Raw genomic sequence first — 13,012 nt, 5'->3', positions numbered from 1 at the left:
CATTTTGCTATTCAGGATAATTAAGTTATTAATTGAATAAATGCATGTGGTGTGGCTCTGAGTCTTGACACCAAAAAGGTCCCTGAATCAAACTTTACTTTGCACTGAATTAGCTGAGCTGAGATGATGGGGCCACAGTTAAGTACCCTCAATGTTCTTGGACTGAGGGTGAGCAGACTCTTCAAGGATTCTTACTCCTAATTACTGAGACCGCTGCGAGAACAAAATAATATTTTGGCCTTAGCTGTGAGTTAACCTCCCACACAGTTTGCTGCCACTCATTGCCTCACATTGTCCATGAAGTATGAGAATTTCTGTGAGATAGTGAAGGGCTACTTACACCGGTGGAGTGACACCCCAGTACAAGTTACTGCTTGCAAAATAGAAGGGGAGGAGATTGGGTGAAGTGGGTGACAAACTGGATCAGTTTATGAGTTTCAAACACCGAAGACTGCAGGCGAATCACTAACTATGTCCATGCAAGTATCCATAGTATAGCAGCTACTCTCATGAAAGTCACACAAGCTGCAGCACCAGGCGGGGAGGCGATGGTGTAGCGGTATTGTCACTGAACTAGTAATCCCGAGACCCAGGGTAATGCTTTGGGGATCTGGGTTTGAATCTGGCCACGGCAGATGGTGGAATTTGAATTTAATAAAAAATCTGGAATTAAAAGTCTAATGATGGTTGTTGTAAAAACCCATCTGGTTCACTAATGTCGAAACCTGCTGTTCTTATCAAGGTGGGTGACTCTTAAACGCCCTAGCAAGCCACTCAGTTGTATCAAACTGCTCCAAAGTCACAAGAAAGGAACGAAACCGGACAGACCACCCGGCACCGAAAATGGAAATCTCAGCCCTGTCGACCCTGGAAAGTCCTCCTTACTAATATCTGGGGGCTAGTGCCAAAATTGGGAGAACTGTTTCACAGACTAGTCAAGCAACAGCCTGACATAGTCATCCTCACAGAATCATACCTTACAGATAATGCCCCAGACACTACCGTCACCATCCCTGGGTATGTCCTGTCCCACCGTCTGGACAGCAGAGGTGGCGGCACCGTGGTATACAGTCAGGAGGGAGTTGCACTGGAAATCCTCAACATCGACTCTGGACCTTATGAAGTCTCATGGCATCAGGTCAAACATGGGCAATTGATTACCATGTACCATCCTCCCTCAGCTGATGAATCAGTGCTTCTCCACGTTAAACACACTTGGAGGAAGCACTAGGTGGCAAGGACACAGAATGTACTCTGGATGGGAGACTTTTATGTACATCACAAGAGTGGCTCAGTGGCACCAGTACAGACCAAGCTGGCTGAGTCCTAAATGACATAGCTGCTAGACTGGGTCAGCGGCAGGTGGTGAGGGAACCAACAAGAGGGGAAAAACATACTTGACCTCATCATCGCCAACCTGCCTGCCGTAGATGTATCTGTAGTAGCAGATGACAGTATCGGTAGGAGTGACCACCACACAATCGTTGAGGAGACGAAGTCCCGCTTTCACATTGAGGATACCCTCCATTGTGTTGTGTGGCACTGCCACCGTGCTAAATGGGATAGATTTCGAACAGATCTAGCAACTCAAGACTGGGCATCCATGAGGTGCTGCAGCAGCAGAATTGCACCTAACAACAATCTGTAACCTCATGGCCCAACATATCCCCCATTCTACCATTACCATCAAGCCAGGGGATCCACCCTGGTTCAATGAAGAGTTCAGGAGGGCATGCCAGGAGCAGCACCTGGCATACCTAAAAATGAGTTCTCAACCTGTTGACGTAATAACACAGGACTACTTGCATGCCAAACAGCATAAGCAGCAAGCGATAGACAGAGCTAAGCGATCCCACAACCAACAGATCAGATTTAAGCTCTGCAGTCCTGCCACATCCAGTCGTGAATGGTGGTGGACAATTAAACAACTCACAGGAGGAGGAGGCTCCACAAATATCCCCATCCTCAATGATGGAGGAGCCCAGAACATCAGTGCAAAAGATAAGGCTGAAGTATTTGCTACAATCTTTAGCCAAAAGTACTGAGAGGATGATCCATCTCGGCCTCCTCCGGAGGTCCCCAGCATCACAGATGCCAGTCTTCAGCCAATTCAATTCACATGATATCAAGAAACGGCTGAAGGCACTGGGCCCTGACAATATTCCAGCAATAGTACTGAAGACTTGTGCTCTAGAACTTGCCGCACTCCTAGCCAAGCTGTTTCAGTACAGCTACAACACTGGCTTTTACCCGGCTATGTGGAAAATTGCTCAGGTATGTCCTATACACAAAAAGCAGGACGAATCCAACCCGGCCAATTACTGCCCCATCAGTCTATCTCGATCATCAGTTAAGCAATGGAAGTGACCATCAACAGTGTTATCAAGCGGCACTTGCTTAGCAATAACCTGCTCACTGATGCCCAGTTTGGGTTCCACTGGGGTGACTCAGCTCCTGACCTCATTACAGATTTGGTTCAAACATGGACAAAAGAGCTGAACTCCTGAGGTGAAGTGAGAGTGACTGCCCTTGATATCAAGGCAGCGAGTGAGGCATCAAGGAACCCTAGCAAAACTGGAGTCAGTGGGAATCGGGGGAAAACTTTCCACTGATTGGAGTCATACCTAGCACAAAGGAAGATGGTTGCGGTTGTTGGAGGTCAGTCACCTCAGCTCCAGGACATCACTGCAGGAGTTCCCCAGGTTAGTGTCCTCAGCCCAACCATCTTCAGCTGCTTCATCAATGACCTTTCTTCCATCATAAGATCAGAAGTGGGGATGTTCGCTGTTGATTGCATAATGTTCAGCACCATTTGCGACTCCTCAGATACCGAAGCAGGCCATGTCCAAATGCAGCAAGACCTGGACAATATCCAGGCTTGGGCTGACAAGTGGCAAGTAACCTCCACGCCACACAATTATCAGGCAACTACCATCTCCAACAAGAAAGAATCTAACCATTGCCCCCTGATGTTCAATGGCATTACCATCACTGACTCCCTCACTATCAACATCCTAGGGGTGACCATTGACCAGAAACTGAACTGGGCTCGCCATATAAATACTGTGGCTACAACAGCAGTTCAGAGGCTAGGAATTGTGCAATGAGTAATTCTCCTCCTGACTCCCCAAAGCTTGTACACCATCTTCAAGGCACAAGTCAGGAGTGTGATAGAATGCTCCCCACTCGCCTGGATGAGTGTAGGCTCCCACAACACTCAAGAAGCTTGACACTGTCCAGGAAAAAGAAGCCAGCTTGATTGGCACCACATCCACAAACATTCACTCCCTCCACCACCGACACACAGTAGCAGCATTTTGTAACATCTACAAGATGCACTGCAGGAATTTAGCAAGGCTCCTTCAACAGCACCTTCCAAACCTACGACCACTACCATCTAGAAGGACAAGGGCAGCAGGTAGATGGGAATACCATCACCTGGAAGTTCCCCTCCAAGTCACTCACCATCCTGACTTGGAAATATATCGCCGTTTCTTCACTGTCGCTGGATCAAAATCCTGGAACTCCCTTATTAACAGCATTGCGGGTGTACTTAAACCAAATGGACTGCAGCGGTTCAAGAAGGCAGCTCACCACCACCTTCTCAAAGGCAATTAGGGATGGGCCCAGCCGGCGAAGTCCGAATCCCGTGAATGAATAATAACATGAAAAAAATTATGTAAGACAGTTCCCTCTTTTCAGAAAATTTCATACATTTATGGAAAGTGGTTGGCCGTGTTTTTGAGGGGGTTCGATTTTGATTTTTGACCTTTTGTTTGTACCTGGGGAAAGGTAATGTTCAGATTACTTTTGTGAGGCTTGTAGAAACACCTGTGTGTGCACACACTCCAACCAGTTCTGACCTATAATGGCAATTGGGATCCTAGGATTCCACTGGGATCCCAGTGGTAGGTGCCTTTCAAAATGTCGCAGGCCTCATTTCAGTGTTTACCGAGCGGTAAGGCTACTGATTCCCATTTTGATGGCATTTACACCCAGTTAACGCCAGGCAATAGAAGTAAATTTTTATTCAATTGAGGGTAGGACCAGTGAAACCCAATAATCTTCTCCATGGTCACAGCAGATGTGGTTGACTAGAGCTCTGTCTTGATAACTGCAATCAATCTCCAGCTAATAGAAACTAGAACCAATTACCTTTCTTTGTATGCTTTCCATTATGTCTTCTCTGAAAAACAGAGCCCTCAATCAGTGCCTACCTGATTTTTGTTTAGGAGCACAACTTAAGGATGTGATGAAATGTACCACCATTAACTATCCCTTCATCAATAAATATGCCAGTCCAATTATTCAGCAGAGGTACATTGAGTTTCCAAAAACTGCACATGTGCCTCATTTCTTCTTCATTCAAAGATCAAGTTGAAGGTCCAAGGCCCAAAATGCAGGACACCAGAGTAAAAGAGGAAACCAAGTCAATCTAGAAGTAGCAAATCCATCCAGTTTGGTTTTTAGGTATTTAGCTTGAATAATAATGGTATTTTATTCAAGAATGAGTTTGCAGCCTGAAGGCTGAATTACAGTGTGACTCACATTGAAAAATTCATATACGGACTAGGTAATCAGGTTATAAATTTGCAAACATGTAACAATCACGTATTAACAAAAGCGGGCAAACAAATTCAGCAGGTAACCGGGAAGTGGTGGATGGGATATTAAAGGAAGAGTAATGTTCAAATGTGTAGGGTTATGGGAAAAGGTGGAAGAATGGCGCTAGGTGAATCACTCATTCAGAAAGCCAATGCAGAAACAATTGGCCAAACAGCCTCCTTCTGCACTATAACAGTTCTGAGATTCTGTGAAAATTATAATAAAAATACAAACTAATACACCAATTTTACAGTGCAGGCACCAAGGTACATCTAAATATCATCATTTAAGTACTTCACTGAGGACCCGAACCATAAAAGAAATGGGGCTACATTGGTACATCGATAGAAGAAAAGACTGAGGAAGGCAAGAAATTATATAGTTTTTCAGATGTTGGAAAGAAATGAAACAGAGTAGAGTACTGGGGTTGGAATTTTAATTGTGGTGGGGAACTGGGGCTTGTTCTTGGTCCCCACCCTGTATGTGTACATTAGACATGTTGACCACAATTTTCAATGATCCAGCCAATTAAAGGCCACTGTCCAATGGCAGTGGGCTCCTGATGCTGGTGGACCAGTGGGAGGCTCTCCAGCACCCAGAGATTGGCAACCCCAGCATCATCTGAGGTGGGAGCTGCTGATCTGAAGATGGAGAGAGAGAGGGAGAAGTGAAAGCGGGTTTATCTTATTCAAATACCAAAGCTGCTAGGCCATGTTCCTGGAGGAGAAACCCCTCCAGAGATGGTCAATGGCCGCAGCTGTGGCCTAGCGTCCATTAGGGGGCCGGGAGTTGGTGGGGGGTATTGTGGAGGGAGCGGGGGGAGGACATGGGTTGGAGGGGCTGTTACATGAAAATTGGTCTGCTACCACTACATTGGCCTGGAAACCCCAGTCAGTGAGGTAAAGGGGCCTTAAATCTGTTTAGCCTAAAATGGCTACCTGCTTGCCATTCTAAATATCCAGCCCCGATCTCAGCATTCTAATCAAATAGATCCTGGCCCCTGTTTGCAGGATTTACATAAACATTCACCAAATAGAAAGCCAAACCTAAGGAACCTGCTTGGTGACTGAGCAGTAGATATCCAAGTTCATGGAGATCTGGCACATAAAGGACTTTCTGCCTATCATGCCAGAGTGGGACTAGGTTAGATGGCTCTTCAGCTGGAACTATCTACGCTGATCTCATTTTCTTGTCCTTTTCCCATATCTTTTCACATTGCTCTTTGAAAAAAATCCAAGGGAAGAATTTTTCCCCCGTTGGGGGGAAATGCAGGAGCGGACATGGGCGGAAGCGCCTCTGATCGGCGCCCCCGATTGGGGGCACACCGCCATTTTGCATGGGTGGGCCAATTAAGGTCTGCTCAGCATGACGTCCGCCAGGAAGCGCTATGCGCTCCCTGTGTGGGCAGGGGGGAGGGTTCCCTCAGCCAAGAGTGCGCTCTTTCGCACATGCGTACGAAAGGGCACATTCATCTCCCTGAGGCTAAGTGCTGCCTCAGGAAGATTGGCGCCAAATTTAAAAATGGTGAAGGGGCAAAAATAAAATTTCCCTGACATGTTCCCTCACGTGACACTGTCACATGAGTTGGGACATGTCCATCACTTTAAAGCAAACATTTATTAAAATTTTAAAAACCCTCATGAAACCGCATCCCACCTGTGGATGAGGTTTCATGCTTTTTCTGAAGCCCACCAGGGCTCCCGGCCTGCCCGCCAACCTTAAGGTTAGACGGGCAGGTCCATTAAGTATCTCAATTACTTTTTAAATGGCCTCAATAGGCCGCTCTTGACAGGTTGGCGGGCGCACAGCTGATTCAGCTGCGCCCTCGCCGACCTGAAAATGTTAATGACATGGGGTGACGTCGGGAGTTCCGCCTGACGTCATCCGACATCATAAAACGGGCCTCGTCCCCCACTCGCCGACCTAAATATCCTGGCCCAAATGCATTTGAAATTCTGTCATAGTCTCTGAGCTGAATTTTTAGTTCCCACCAGGAGGCGAGTGCAGGGTGAAAACACTGGCGTGGTCATGTGCTGGATTCCCAGTGCCATTCCCTGCCTGGCGAATTTCACCGGGGTGGGTGGTTGGGGAGGGAGGTGGAAGTGTGGCTCGGAGAACCCCCCTGATTAATTAAACTAGTTAAAGAGTTCACTGAGAGCCATGTTCTGATTTTGATGGCAACACACAGGCCACATGTGCTGTCTAGGGAAGACCAGGTGAAGTGTGGTGGATACACAGTGTACACACTACACAGTACCAGTCATGGTCAGCCAAGGAAATTGGGTTCACTTCATGAAAAGGTGAATGACACAGAGGTGGACTTGGCCATGGGCACACGGGTGAAAGGAGAGTGGCCTGTAAGCGCTCAGGCAATTGCAGGGTGTCGTCACCCTGCTGGTATCATCAGAGTCATAAGAAGAGGGGGAAAGGCTGCCAAACACAATAGTGATGCCAGCTGGCCACAGGGAAGGCAGCAGCTGGCAGTGGGGGCACAATTCTCAGATTTCAGGCCCAATGGCGAGGAGGAGCAACGCCCTCCACATTAAGGAAGCAGCCACAGGCATCAGGAAAACAGAGGAGCGGGAAGGTGGGCAGGAAGGACATAGAGCCAGATCCTCAGCACAGGGTCTTACTGGTGAAGAAGAAGCTACCTTGAGATCATTGAGAACGAGTGCCACACGAAACTGGGAGTTTCCACATGGTCACAGAGATTTGTGCCTCTGCCAAAGACCTCACACCTGATAGTGCTACTCACCATGACCAGCCAGTGTCATTGTGGCCTGGAACTTCTTCACTTCTGGCTCCTTCCAAGGATCAGTTGTTGGCCTTGGTGGCATCTCGCAAACAGCTGTACACCACTGCATCTCGCAGGTTACTGATGCCCAATTTGCAAGAACTGTTTATTCAGTTCGAAACAGAGGTGGCATCGCAGGGACAGGGAGAATTGGGATTCATCACCATTGATGGATTCCCCCAGGTGCACCCATATGGCCATAAAGGCCATACGAGATCCATCAACAGGAAGGGCTTCTACTCCCTTGAGTGTTGAGCTGGTCAGCACCACAACAAGAGCTTCCTCCACTTGTGTGCTTGCTTTCCTGGCAGCCATCTTGACTCTTTCATCCTCTGCCAGTCCAGGTTGCCACGGCCCTTCGTTTCAACCCTGATTCAGGCGTAGGTAGGTCCCAGGGGACAAGCGTTATCTTTATCTACTCACCCCTCTATGAGAGATTGAGACAAAAGGACACGGGCGTTACAATCAAAGCTATCTGCGCACTAGGATCAGCATTGAGCAGGCCGTCAGGCTCCTGAAGATGTGAGTCCAGTGCCTGGACTGATCTGGTAACACTCTACAATACTCTTCTGCAAGGATCTCACTCATTATTGGTCGTCTGCTACATTCTCCATAACATGGTCCTCCAAAGAGGCGTGAACCTTTTAGAGAGTTAGACTCTGGAAGGACTGAGCTCATCGAAAGAGGAGGAGCAGGACATGGAAGAAGAGGAGGAAGAGGAAGGTGAGGGATGCAGAACAACGAGGTGCCCTGTTTGGACAAGGAGATGGTCAGGCCTGGCATGGGGCTTGAGGATTTCATCAGGATTGTGTAAATATCAGGGATAATCTGATTCAGGCTCTTTTTGACTGAGTCCCTCTGAGCTGGGAGGAATGGCATCATCTGGAGCTCACTCTGAACGGTGTGTGCTAACGCACCCATTGAAAATGCAGCCTGGAAGGTGTAAAGTCTTACTGCCAATGAAGGATGCACATCTGCCCAGAGGCTTCACCATCACCCTACACGGACCCTTGATAATGATAATGGCACCCCATCAAGGGTGCCACCCTCATTCTTCTTGGTGACTGCCTCAGCACTTGGCTAGCACTTTGGATTGTTGGAGGGGGGGACCAGTTGGGCACAAACATCCCTGTGCCATCAGGCCCACTAACTGGTCAAGGCTACATAGTACAGCATGCATTCTGTGTGTCAGCAAGCATGGGCTCTGAGTGTGATCACATGTGGCTCTCCATGTGGTTGCCACTCTCACAATGGAGCACAATCATGTGCTCCAAGTCCTGAGCTGTGGTGGCGCACATGAGCTGAATGGATTCCTCTGTTCTCAGCCCAAGACTGGAATTCTAACATGGGGAGCACATCTCATATTGTAGATCTAAGTAAAGCCTCCTTTCCTGTGACCCTGGAGGCCCTGCATTTGCCCCCAGCTGAGCAGAGCTCTGTCCTCCATCCTCCATGGGGTATTGCCCACAGTTGCCTCTGCCAGCTCCTCCTGCACACTAGTGCCGTGTTCATTATCCAGTGCCACCCTATCTAACTGTGTGTGAGGACCCACCAAGATGACCTTTATAGGTGCTAGGGGAGTGTGTGTTTGTAAGGTGTTATGATGTTTGTTCTATGGTCTGCTATGGCTCGGTGATGGTATAGGGTCAGTTGTTGCCCCTGGAATTCAGAACCTGAGGGAGACATAAGAAGGGATCATGACATTTAGCCTTGGAGAGCAGAAGCCTCTTCCAAGGCTTCCCAAAGTAGTTGGACCCTAAGTGTATGCATTACAGTTTGTATTCACCCTCTCCACCAGGGATACCCATCTCACCCCTGCTGGTTGTCAGTGACCCTGGCGATCTCATGGCACCTTCCTCTGTGTGTTATGACACAGCAGTTGGTAAAGGCTGAGTTGTTTAAAGTCCCAGAGGGAAATTTTAAATAATTGTCATAACCTATATTTTCAATTGGTTATGTATGTATGCAACTCTGAATTCAGGAATGAAACCACCAAGCCTCCAGATGTTTTTTATATGAATTAAATTAAACATTTATTAATTTTACAAGGTATTAAACACATACACATGTCTACAAATTGCTATCTTAATAACTATTAAACAAATCCCCAAATTAATCACTCCCAGGTAATCTTCCCCAAGGCAACAAAAACCCATAGACTTTAAGTAGATACCAAGCAAAGCACGTTTTATCTTACGAGTTCAAAATGAGGTTCCTTCCAATTTGTTTCCTTTGCAGACAGTTGTAGGGCTTACAGGCTGCTTAGATGCCTCTTGCATGTCTCTGACTTCCACACAAAACCCTTTTTCTGTATATACCTAGGCTTTCCTTTGAGTGTAAATCCTCATTGTATCACCAGGCCCTTTGAACTCCACCTCTTCTAACAATAAAACCCCTTTCATAGTACCAATTTTATTAGTAATGTAAATTAGTAAACATGTAAACTTGGTGTCTCCTAGCTAGGCGCAAGATTTCACCCCCAGTCTTTAAATGGTTTATTTCAACAAAATGCAAATGCACCTTCTACCTTACAATTCACATCTCAAAACTACTATACATCAAAGCACCCAGACTAGCTGGCTTTAATCCAATTAAGCCACACACAGACAAAGACCCTGCTACAAGTCCAATTTAAAATAATTTCCAATAACATTATATACATTAATATCTCTTCATGACACGTGCTGGTGTATGTAGGGAAACCCTCCTCCTGTCTGGGCCCTCTCATGAGCATTATGTACCCCTTTCTTCTGGGAGGACAAAAATGACAGAGATCAGACATTGCTGGTCCCCTGACTAATGCCAACAATTCACATACAGAAGAAGGAGCTTGTATCCGTTATGGCAAATCCCCAACAGCATTTGCCTGTGAGCCTTGCTGAGGAGTCCATAGGTGCCCTGGGCACCAGGGCCTGGGAGAGAAATCAAGGGCCCTGTTGCTACTCCTGTTTCTGGGCCGTTTATGCCCCCTACTTTAATTATTGAGGTTGAGTGAAGGGGAGAGGGAGGAATGATGTGAGTCCAAAGAGAGTAATGTTGGTTGTTGCACTGAGGAAATGTTCTTCAAACAGGGGCCATGGAATCTTTAATCTCCAGTTGAAGCAGCAAGGGAGGGAAATGGCTCCTTGGTTTAGCACTACCTCTGCCCATGCGGTACAGAAGGCATGGCTTTAATCTGAAGGTGCTCTAGTCCTGGAGTGAGGGGCTTTGAAGCCACAGGCAGTGGACTGGTGGCCTCACTAATCCTCCCACCTTTTAACACCAGCCGGAGCCATTGCAGGATAGAAACACCTGCCAGCCCTACCCCTGCCCCAAGACCGGCTGAACCGGGAACACATTCACACAGCTCGGTAATGTGTGTGATGACTGATATCACCTAGACTGATTCTTATCTGCTCTTCTGCCACCCCCTCTATCGATCTTCACCGGCCTACGCCCCCCTCCCCTCAAGCCCCAGCAGCTCCTGGCACTTCATCCCGCCAACGTGTGACCCCCTCCAACTGTCAACTGCAGCCTGTGAGGTACTCTACAATATCACATGTGACCCTTTCGCCATTAATTACCAACCACAGTCCCACAACACGTGATCCCCATTGCCATCACTGGCTGCTTAACACGTGGCCCCCATCACAAGCAATCACCAACCTCAGTCCCGCAACACATGATCCCCCATCACCCCGCCCTCTGCTGCTAAACACGTGACCTCCGTCACTACCAATTGTCAACTGGCGCCTGTGAGCTAACTGGCATGTGAACTCATCACTGCCCGTTCACTGATCCATTGCCTTTATTTCAGGAGTATTTATTACCTTGAATTTCTAAATTTTTTTATTCTCCAAAAATTAAATGTAAACATTCTGAGCGCAATCTGCCAGCAATAAACATGTGACCCACCCTCCCAATGGATTTTCCGTTTGTCTCTTTGACCATCTTCAGTATTGTGAGCCTGGGCCCCCCTGGAGTATGGGCCCCAGTGTTTTGCACCTCGTACACACCCCTCTCCCAGGCTTTGCTGGGCACACAGCCCTCCCATGTTCAGGAGCAACATGTGCTGTCAGGCTCCTCAGCTGGTCTGTCTGCTGGAGTTTGAATACCCAATGGCTTGTCCTGAGGGTTGGGTGTTGCAGTCACCTTACCAGAGTGAATAAAGTCATTGAACCTCTTCTTATGCTGGACCCTGTTCCTCTTGACCTCTTGAAATGCAAGTTTCAACTTAACAGAAAGCTTTTTAACCTCAACAGATTGAGAGCCAAGACTAAGGTGACCCTGCAGCCCAAGGACTGTGCAGTTGTATCCACATTGCAAGTGACATTCACCCTCAACATCTTCAACTCCACATAGAAAAGGGTTGGTCTCTTACTCAATATCAACAAGAGCAAAATCCTCCACCCCTCAACCCCTCCACGCTGCCACTGGACAAACACCTACATCTCTAACCATTGTTATGGATAGTGAGGCTTTAGAAGTCATTGAACACTTCTCATTTCTTGGCAGCTATCTTTCTCAAGAAGTTATCATCAAAGAGGAGATCCAGAATGAGCTGTGCCAGCGCAGCCTTCCAAAAATTGTGCAACCAGGTCTTTGACAACAGAGGTCTCCATAAGAGGACAAAGGCTTTAGTCTACAATGTTGTCACCGCTCTCCTACATGTCAGTGGGGCTTGGGTCACCTACCAATGGCACCTCTGGTGCTGGAGAAGCTGACCACACAAACTCTGCTGTGGGGAAGCAATGAAAGCAGACGGAGAGAGAGAGCAAGAGCCCTGGCTCAAGAAAGCACCCCCACCCCCTCCATGCCCCACACCCTTCTGCAGAGCAACTCTTTTCCTCTCTACCCAAAGACCTGTGGAATGGATTCAGGATTGGCTTTCTTTCACCTGAGAACACACAAATCATGGCATAGACGTCATCATCATTTCGAGGAATGACAATGTCGACAACACTGGACCCAATTTCTAGACTACACTCCGTTTGCTGACTGTGTCAGCTACCTGCTGCTTAGTCGGGGAGGTTGGCCTCCTCCTGCCACCCTCTTGGAAAAGGACCTCCTTCCTCTCCCTCACTGCCTCAAGTGGAGGGCCTCTAGGTTTGTGCCTCTCATTCTCTATCAGCAGTTCAACAAGCAATTCAAAGGGTAAAACAGAAACCACAGTAATGGCTGCTGCTGTGGGTTTAAATCTAGTCCCACCTCCCTTTCTTTTAAACACATCATCAAGCCTATTAAGGCTGCACCCCCATCAAAATCGGGGCTGGTGACTGCTCCCCCCGGTGACAGGATCGGGATAGAAATGGTCCCAACATCAGTTTCCCACCTCTGAAAGGAAAATCCTGTCCTCTACCTCAAGAATGATTTGTGATAAAGCATTTCCTTGTTTGAATAACTCTCTATTTGGGAAGAAAATTGCTTTTTTGCCGATCAGTGAAATCAACTGCATATTGTGTTCAAGAGAGGTATTATATTTGTCTCAATTCGCCGTAATGTAAAAGATAATTTAATGATCTTTATTAAGAACTCATCTTTATATTCTGTGAGACATTCCCAAGGCTATCTCACACACTATAGCAATTGTGAGATTCCATAACACACGGTTAAAAGACTTCAGCTAAAATTCTC

This window comes from Cetorhinus maximus, chromosome 10 (genome assembly GCF_964194155.1).
Source record: "Cetorhinus maximus chromosome 10, sCetMax3.hap1.1, whole genome shotgun sequence".
In the NCBI taxonomy this organism is placed as follows: Eukaryota; Metazoa; Chordata; class Chondrichthyes; order Lamniformes; family Cetorhinidae; genus Cetorhinus; species Cetorhinus maximus.
Note: the sequence above shows the minus strand (reverse complement) of the source record.